Below are 10,752 nucleotides of genomic sequence, written 5' to 3'. Positions count from 1 at the left end.
TTATTTTGGCTATTGTTCAATGAGATGGGAACCATGCACTAGTGAATGGAATATTTAAAGGGCATATGAAGAAGTGGAGGTGGACGTTCATTTTAGATACATGATGTGAAGGGACCACATATTTGGTATTTTTCTTCTTGAGCATAATGAGAACTCTAGTAAAATTTGACATTATGAATCATGGACCAGTTGTCCATTTGTGGACGTGATTGGACGAGGATCTAAAAGTGGAATTATTGATAATGCTTTTTGGATTCATTGAGGGGGCCATCTATTTATAGGTTAGGGATCTCTTTATGAACTATCCTTATTTACTATGCAAAGTAATTTCATTTTTCCTGATTTTGATGCTCCAACTTCATTTTTGTTTGAGCCAAAAAAATTTCAAGGTAATCTAGATCTTGCTCCTCTGCTCCTATTATGAAAAGTATGCAAGTTTATTGTTTGCCTTTTGCTATGAATAATACATCCATAAAGATTGGTATTCACTCAGGAGGCTACCTATCTGTAGGTGATGGATCTCATTATAAATTATGCTTATTTTGTGTACAAAGAATTTTTTTCTCTTAGTTTTGATGCTCCAAGTTCATTCTAATGGAGCACAACGATCTTACATCCTCAAGAAAGCATTTCCAACATGAGTAATGGTGTGGGTTGTATCATCCCCTATCTCCACATAACCTCAAGACTCTAGATTGCACATATAGCGAAACCACTCTCCATGAAAAGGCATGTAGTTAGAAGCACCTAAGTCTACATACCATACATCATTCTTAGATAAACCATCAATAGTCATAATATTCATAAAATGATGCATAACAAAGAGTTTCTCACTTCTATCATCACTATTTTTTCTATTCAAAGCATAACTACCTTGCTACTTTTTTCCATTCCTAATTCCACCCTTCTTTTTGAAGGAGTTATTAGAAATGTGGATTTTCTAACCATAGTGCCAAGATCTCCTACTATAATTAAATTTTTTGTGTTAGCTAAAACTTACAACTTTCCCTCTTTAGCTCCCCCTTCTTTGGGATAGTCCTCTTGTATTTTAATGTGTACCATAAATTTGACCATGATCACTACCCTAGCCTTGGCCACAATCTCTACCTCTACTAGTAGAGTAAAAAGCATGTTCAAAATTTCTCTTACTTTGAGAAGAAGAGGAATTGGCAACAATCGATATTTTGATAAGCAAGAGCTTCTCCCTTTGCCATGCACTGAGTTCCTCCATCAAAGTTGAGACAAACCCTCTAATTGGTCGTAGAAAGTCATTCTCGCCCAAATTTTTGCCTACATCTACGCAACCAACTCTAATTGAGAACTAGCAACTACTATTTGAAAGGCTTTTAATGCTTTTTGTAAAAATGGTTATGAGAATGCTTGCATATTGAGATTAGTTACCTCTTACTTGGTTAAATACTTGTGGGACTCCACTTTTATTTGCAAAAAATTTGTGCTCTATGTTGAGATATCGAGCTCCACTCGTGATACGCCAGGGTGACCGTTGTGTATTTATGTCACCGACTTGTCAATTGCAGATGCGGTTGGTACACCGCCCCTGAATAATAGCTACATGATAACTATCCTTATCTACTCTAGTTCGTGGCTCAGTTAGTATGCCACCTTAGTTAGTTGAGTTTGGTTTGAGACCTATATCTAGGGTTCTTCTATTTCTTTGTACTTGAGTTCTTTTTGGCTTACACAACTAAGAAGAGGAAAACTATTTTCAGCCTCCACCCTTGTGTGTCTTCCCCCATTGTGCAAGCAAGAAAGCTTCAAGCGAGACTCCTTCCTTCTCTCCCACAATCTTGACACTCTACTTCAGATTGGTATGCATACAAGAGACTTTATCTGCATGTGGATAGGTCCCTCTATAGGACACCTATGCACTATATGGAAAATACAACCCTTGCCATGCAAGTTTAGGTTTGTATAAACACATCACTATTTTGATTCACATTTTTTTCTCTTAACTATAATGTCCCATGAATCAAAGGTGTGATGTAAATAGACTTAAGGATTTTTAATGGAGCAAACATACAAAAAGTATACATCATGTATGACTTTAAAATTTGGAACAATATTTTTTAGGACTAATAAGCTACATCTTTTTCATTATGTGAAAAAAAATCTTCACCATACTTTCTAGGACTTGTCGACCTTATCTTCCCCCTTTTTTAAAGACAAAAAAAGAGGTTAGAAATCATTATGAAATATAGATTGAAAGAAGGTCCTCATCTCATCTTTTGTAAGAAAAATAGCCATAATCTCCCCCCAATCCCACCATTATAGAAGTGCTCCCATACTTATGGATTTCTCTCAAGTTCTCCTTAAGAAACTATAGAAATTGCCTTGATCCAAAATTATTAGCTTGAATCTAATGCTCCATTTTCCACATCTCATCGATAAACAAGCACAATGGCTAGATCTATATTGATGAAGAAAATGACTCAGCATAACTCCACTTGCAACACTGTGATAGCAATTGACTTGAGGATAAAGCATGTGATAGCAAGTATATGATCAATTGATAGATCCACCATCGTATGAAAGACCTAAATATAGCCTTAAGATAGACCTACCATTGCATGTCCTCGTCTATTATGGTTATAATAAGGATATTTAACATTAGAAATTTAAGTAAAGCTTGGACAAATAATTTGATACTCTATCATTTTTTATAACCTTCTCTTATGTTTAGGGTAACAAATATATCTTAGGTTTTTACTATTGCAATTTCAACTCCATGAAAGAAAACAGAATCTAGCAGAGTATATGGCATTTATAAGAAAATGAAGACCAAAGAATATGGAGAATAAAAAACTTCAATTACTGCATATGTTTACAATAGATAGATTATTATTGTAGATGATTGTTAACCGTCAAACGAGCAAGATGAAAAATTTGGAAAATCTAAAGCAGAAGACAAGGCTAAGAAGAAAGTGAAATGGAAGACGAAGGCACGCCAGAGAAGAATCTAGAAACACAAGAAGTGCAAAATAGTCCTAAATCAAGGAGAAAGGCGCAAAAGAAAAAGTACAAGTCAATACTTTTGTAAAAGTGCGCAAGGTGCACCATGATTTATTTTAAGAGCGCCGCGCTCTCACTTGTGCAAATTGTAAAGGTAAATGGGTGGTGGGAAGGAAGCTAGGAAGATAGGAGGACAATGGAAAAAAGGGCCTAGGTCATGGCCGGCCATGTAAAAAAGGGGACAAGGGGATGACCACCCAAAAGGGATTTAGGGTTTTGAATATAAAGTTGAAAAGTGAATGAGAAGCTCATTCTTGTGTGGCCAAAAGTAGCTCTTTTCTTCTTCCTCTTCTTCTTGTTCTTGCTTGCTTCAGCTTGTTCTTGAGAGAGGAGTGTGAGAGTGAAACGTGCCCGCCTATTGGCAATCCCAGCACGCTTTTAGCGGTCCATCGGGAGACGAGTCTAAGCAACGCCGCCCGAAACTCCCATGGAATGTCATGGGGTTTGTTGCCTAGGGTTTCCCGAGTCCACCTCACAACGGAATGTTCGCAGCAGATCCATACCACACTTGGTTCAAAGAGAATGGAAAACGAGAGGGATGCATGCTCAACCTCTCTGTTCATAGGGCATAGTCCCATTTTGGTCCCCTAAAACAGCATGAATCGAGTTCTAACTTAACAATACTTGAAGTCGAATGGTGATAAATCCTTGTGAAAATCCTCCCAGTTCTCTAGGACCACCCTGGCATAGGACGGACTCGTCGGGGATTCCATCCACCCACTTCCCTTGATAGCTTTAGCTTTCTAATTAGGTCATACAACATTTATGTGCGACATTTAAAATCAGCTTCATTAATTAAGCCTTTTAGGGCACAAGGTTCGTTCGCGTAATTTATAGCACAGACACGAAAACAAAACAAGAAGTTATATTGACAAACAAGTTCCTTAACTTATCTTCAAGTTAATCTTTGTCTCCTGTCCATATAGAAGTATTATGTATCCCTTCTGTCCAACAGAAGTACCTGGTCCAAATCACATGGCACCAAAATTTTCATCATTTATCTAGAATAGGATCTTCCAACGCCTCTAGATGTTGGGCTCACGGCAGTCTACAACTCCGTTCTGGACTCGGCAAAGGGATGTCCAGAGCTTCATTGACCCCGAGCGACCTAGTAGTGAAACACACTTTCCGTGGTTGGCCTTTTCACCACTCGACCTTCAGTCGATGAATCGAGTAGTGCCCTCTTGGGGTAATCCATGGTGTGATGTTGGAGATGACCCACTTGTGAAAATATCCTTCCTTAACTAACCAATTAAGAATCAAGCATAATCAAGGCAATCAATCCTAATATCATCTTTTAGGAAAACATTCCTTTATTCCCATGGCAACTTGTCATTAAAGACCCCTGCAATGCATATGCCATCAACAAAAGCCTTGGAATATTTATCCAAATCACAATGCAACAATCAATTGATTGAAAGAAAAACATTTAGGGTGTTGTTCAATCAACCAACAAAACTAATTGTATTTTTCCCAAACAATACAAGAATAGAAGCAATAACAATTTTATCGTATATATGCTCTCCCCCTTAGGACCAAAGAGTAAAATTTACCTAACATTCCCTTCTTTCGGCTAAGGCATATGCTAAATGTTCAAATACTATACACAACGTAAGTCCTATCATTCCAATGCGAATTAATCAATCTAGCAAGAGCATTTATGCCTCTTCTCTAAGTGACATTTATCTTTTACTCTTTCCCTACTATGCATCATTTTATCTTGGCTTTATCTTCCTTTCTTCTAAGGCAAGGAGTCGCATGTCATTGATGTAAAGTTCACATAATCTCTCCCATGTATTTATCTTCTATGTGCATTTGCGAACCTTAAACAATATTGTTCTCGGTAAAGATTAATCAAAGACTCATCAATGCTCAATACTTTAGAGTCCCATATGCTGCTTATGCTATGCATGGATTCATCGCATAGCAACTAGGTGCAATTCAACTAGGTGCAATTCAACTCCCCTTGATACAAGCACTTGACAAACTTCATATTTGAATATTTGAGATGCGATTTATCCTTTTCAATGACTTATTTTAGCACAACAAAGTACAGAGCCTAAGGTATCTCATGCAAGAATCAAAGCAAGCATCTATCAATTTATAAATACATTACTTACGACTGGAACCGTAGTTGAATTGACAATTATGCCTTCGCCCAAAGCTTCGTTGCTAGTTGTAGGATTGCCATCCGCACGCGACATTCTTCGCTTGGAGGCCATTGTCTGCAAGTAGACTCAAGAGAGTAAGAAGGTGGAATAGATTTGAGATGAGAGAGTATAAGAGAAGATTGTTATGTCGAGGATCGAGATAGAGGGAATTGTGCAGCCTCTCGGGGTAACTCTTCTCTCTCTCTCTCTCTCTCTCTCTCTCTCTCTCTCTCTCTCTCTCTCTCTCTCTCTCTCTCTCTCTCTCTCTCTCTCAAGCTCTCTCTCACAATCTCTTGGAGGGGTATCCTTCTCTCTACCTCTCTCTCGAAGCCTCTCGGGATCTCCTTATGCTCCCTTGTGCCTCCCCCATGCCTCTTATTTAGAATGAATTAAAGAGGAGGGGATGAGACTGAGAACAAGAGTGGAGGGGCTCTTGGAAGAATCAGTGATCTGATGCTCAGATCATAAATATGATGGTTGCATTGGCTCAACCGCAAGACACTTGTTAAGAAAGCTTTCAGATCACTCCTTCTTTCTCTCCTTGTTCGAAGTGATGTCTACTGCTTGTAGATTGCGATCGCGATGCACACGATTTTGCCAATCACTTATCTTTATTTTTTTCTTTTTATAAAATCTCCAAAACTAACTAAAACATCACTTGTCTTTTCTTTTAAATGACATCTAGTTCTATCTTTTTAGGATAATATCTAAAATATACTAGTTTTTTCCCTGAAAATCTAATATTTTTGGACCACCCAAACTATACACATTAATACTAGTGATTAATATGGCTCATAAATCTCGTTCACATTGTAACTTTCGTGAAGGGTGGCTACGGTCCTTGTCAATCTGAGAAAGATATGGGATTTACAAATCTCGTTTTTTTAAATATATATTTTTAATTAAATAAAAATTATTAGCTATTAACATTAGTTAGTTTTTTTTACCTTAGTTGGTCTTTAGTTAGTAATCTTACTAACTTATTAATTGACTAACTAACTTTCGAACTAATCAACTAACTTTTATTGCGTGGAAATATTACAGAGAGTGTGAGAGAGTGAGTGTGTGAGGGTGAGAGACCATGGTGGTGAAGCTCTCCATCTTCTCCTCTCTTCTTCTCTTCTCTTCTCTTCTCTTCTCTTCTCTTCTCTTGCTTGCGACAATGGAGCTTGGAGCGTGGAGCTTGAGGATCGAGCTTGCTTGAAGCTTGCACTTGGATGGTGGAGCTACCAAAGTGTGGGAGGCAACTCAATCAGGTATGGAGGTAAGATCACTACACTCATAGAGAGAGATAGCACATCGGCTATGTGAGAGGTAGCCATTAGTGCTCGGCTTGGAACGCTTGAACAATAAGCTGTCCGTGGGTCTTGGCGGTTGAGCTTTTGCTCCGCCTCTACAATGATTATAATATAAATGTGATGCTTCATAGCCATATGCTTTTGTTAGGAAGCTCCAATAGCACACAAGAAATAAGAAAGACAAAGGGTGGTGTTTATAAAAAGTGTGGTTGAAAATGAGCCACAAAGTGACACACTAAATATAATGATGCATGTATGTTCTTTAAGCATGCAACCAAAACTAACCAATGAATGTATATTTGATAAGTCCATGAATTCTACTTGGTATTTAGCTATAATGGCCCTTTGATCCTTTTTTTTTTTGTCAGGGGGGGAGCCTATAACCCAAAACCCCCCCCCAAACATATATAGAGGGGATCCACCCCACTATACACTTCTCCCAAGAATTTTGGCACAAAAAATCACACCACAATGGGCCCTCCAAATAAGGATCTAGTGTACTAATGACTCTTCACATGTGTATAACCAAGTTGACAATGTACCAATCCCCTTTAGGACTTGTCTCTAGCTATCTAGGTACACTAACTACTATTGAATGTTGAGAGTAAGACCTAGTAGGTAAATGTGCTGCTCACAAAGTTGGTTTTTAGTAATGAATTGTTGTGGTTGGTCTATATGCACCAAATATATCCCTTCATCATGATCTATACTTTTGTATGTCTATTAGCTAATGTAATCCTTAATATGTTCATCGATCATTATGGCTCACATGCCATAGGTATTTCAATTAGCTCTACCAAAAGAAACTCATTTTGGATATCTAAATCTTGTATATAAGGGGCTCTCCTTATTATAATACATATATTACATGAAACCAAAGACAAAATGTCCTTTATATCAAAGCACCTCTTAACTTAAGTAGTGAAAGATCTAGTATTCATAAGCCTTTATGCCATTAGGGGGAATATGGACTAAAAAGGGAACCTTTAGCTTAAGAGTTAAGAAGTCTCATAATGACAAGATATTTGAGGTGGAACAATGGGAGAGGGGGTGGTGTGCACATTTTATCCACTCTTTTTTTCCCTTGGGCCCACCAAAAGTAGGTTGTCCCCCTACTCCACTTTACCCCCTTCTACCCTAACTTTTATCGTTAACAGCATGGGCCCCATGTTAGGTGGATCCCACGAGGTATCCAAAAGTCATAGGCGAAAATTAAAAAATCCCCCTCCTCTCCCATAAGGTCCCTTTTTCCTCAAAAAACTAATTTCTCTTTGTGTATAGTCAAATAAAATGTTTTTTTGTGTGTTTCTTTGAAAATTGCAGCTTCTTTTAGCATTCTCCCTCTGCATTCCACAAATCCATCCATTTGGAAGAGATGTCATATTGGCTCAATACATAGGGCATATCCCCTCGATATATTGCTATTGTCCACACCAACTTCACCCCTATTGCTCATGCCTAACTCCTCGAGGGGTTCACTATATGTATATATCCTCTATATAACGTGCATTCATGGCCTATTTATAAATATCCTAAGCGGTGAATTTTTCTTGAATAAAACACAATCCTTTTTTATTCAATCTATAAATAGCCCTTTTATATGACACGCTTACGTATGTTAAAAATGTATACAAATGGTGTTTTAAAAATCCCTTATTTTGAACTCACGTTATACATACATATATTCGTGAGTGACCCCCTTGAGCCTAACTCACAATTCTCAAAGCTCTTTGAATGTGCTCTACATCTCTAGTATCACCCCAAATGTGAGCAATAACATCATTGTTGAGAAGGAGCTAGTGAGACACATTTTTGGCATGAGCTTATGTGGAAGAGCCATCAAATCAATGGCTTTGGAGAGCACTTTTGAGGATCCAAAAGCAAAGATGGTGGTGGCCAACATGGTGCAATGGTGATTACAGTAGCAAAGAGATGCTACAATTCAGCAACTGATGACATAAAGAAGTTACCTCCTTAAAAAAGACACTACAGTGCATGAAGGCAATGTTAGTAATGTTAAACTGATTTTTCTAATGAAAAAAAAAGGATGAGGAGATGCAACATCATATTAATCATCATGATGTTGTACAAGAAATATTAAAAACATGCAATCGGCCTAAACAAAAACATGTAAATCACTAAACACTTCTCAAAATAGGTGTGAAAGTAGATGGATAGATATACAAAACTTGATTTCATGGATTTACAATAGATGGTCTACGATGGACAATGCTTGAGCTTATGTGACTAGGTATAGTGCATTGTGTACATACACTTTGTATTGTGCACATATTGAGGTGATGGGTTAGTGCACAATGTAGTACACTAGGGTAAAGTGAGGTGAGTGTGAATAGGTGATGGAATAGTGTATGTACAAGGTGGGTCAAGTGTGAGGTACATGTGTGCAAGACGCGTTGTGCACCATGTACTATGCATTGTGCACTTGGTAATGCACTAGTACACTATGTGTTGAGAATCAGAGTTTGCAGCAGTAGAATGTGTGCACAAGAGGGAGAAGAGAGCTCAAAGTACAAGAATGAAATCTTGCTTACTAAGTTGCTTAGAGTACAACTTGGGTACACTCTCTTACACATTGATAGTGACCCATAGGCTATTTATATAGCCCTTTGCCAGCTAGGGTTAGGGTTCCCCTGCCCCTAGGGCTATTCACACTCATCTGCCCTTATACTCCCTTGCTTACAGTGGGTTTCTATGCCCATCTTCTAACACCCCCCCTCAATGCCAGGGTGGCATTGGATTACAAGGCATGTAAGAGATTCCTCCCCTTTTTGGGATGTCTTTATAAATCACGATTACAAGGTTGTTTTAGGTAGATGATTTAAATAGTCAAAACAGTCGATCTTCAGATGAATTGGAGACATAGTTGGCCACCAATTCTTTGGGTATTTCAGGAGTGTTAGGGCATTTACTAGTGATATGCCCTGTCTTCTTGCCTTTGTTACATTTCATCTTCTCTGGATACTTCTTCTAGCAGTTGTTTACAAGATGTCCTTTTTTCTTACAGAAAGAACATTTAGTTAGAACTGTATGAACCAATACTTGTTCACGGGAATTTGAAGTTGCCTGACTGTTGTTGCTTTCTTTGTGGTTCCTCTTTTCTTCATCCAAATAGGATTGAATGGTACTTGCCAAAGTAGGATCTAGAATGTTGGTGAGAGTGGTTACAAGAGTAGGAAACACCTGTTTTACAGCTTTTAGGAGAATAGCAATAGCATCTTCTTCAAGTATTGGAGCTTGTACAGAAGCAAACTGTGCCATAAGTCCCTTCATACGAGAAATGAATTTTCCCAAATCTTCTCCTGAACGATATTCCAAGCTAAAGAATTCAATTTTAAGGAAGATTTTAGTATTTTTGCCAGTGGCTCCATAGAGCTTTTCAAGCTCATCCCATTTTTCTTTAGCAGTGTTTAGTTGATCAACATGATGAATCAGGGATTCATCTAAGTGTAGCATTATGATTGCTTGAGCACGTTGGTCATCCTCTATATCAATCATATTTGCAGAGTTTACAGCTCTACTACCTTGAATAAGAGGCCAATACCCTCTCTCCATCATTTTGTATTTTATAAGTACATGCCATGGATGGAAATCCTTGTCAAGATTGTGGGAGAGAAGGAAGGAGTCTCACTTGTAGCTTTCTTTCTTGCACAATGGGGGAATACACACAGAGATGGAGGCTAAAAACAGTTTTCCTCTTCTTAGTTGTGTAAGCCAAAAGAACTCTAGTACATAGAAATAGAAGAACCCTATATATGGGTCTCAAACCAAACTCAACTAACTAAGGTGGCATACTAATTGAGCCATGAACTAGAGTAGATAAGGATAGCTGTCATCTAGCTATTATTCATGGGCGGTGTACCAATCGCATCTGCAATTGACAAGTCGGTGACATAAATGCACAACGGTCACCCTGGCATATCACGAGTGGAGCTCTATATCTCAACACTCCCCCTCAAGCTCAATCCCAATTCGTGCACACCAAGCAGGTCTCTAAACTTGCGCAGCTTCTCTGTGCCCAATGCCTTCGTGAATATGTCAGCTACCTGATACTCTGTGCTGATATAAACTAGATCAATAAGACCTAGTAGAACCCTCTCCTGCACATAGTGATAATGCACCTCAATGTGCTTTGTTCTAGCATGATAGACTAGGTTATTTGCCAAGTGTATACTACTCATGTTGTTACAATAAATGACAACTGGTCATATGTAGGCTGATGCATATCATAAAGTAGCTTATGCAACCAAGCTACC

The sequence above is a fragment of the Lygodium microphyllum genome, chromosome 13 (assembly GCF_053477565.2).
Source record: "Lygodium microphyllum isolate KBCC chromosome 13, Lygodium_microphyllum_v1.1.10, whole genome shotgun sequence".
Taxonomy (NCBI): Eukaryota; Viridiplantae; Streptophyta; class Polypodiopsida; order Schizaeales; family Lygodiaceae; genus Lygodium; species Lygodium microphyllum.
The sequence above is the reverse complement of the archived record's forward strand: the minus strand, read 5'-3'. Positions refer to the sequence as shown.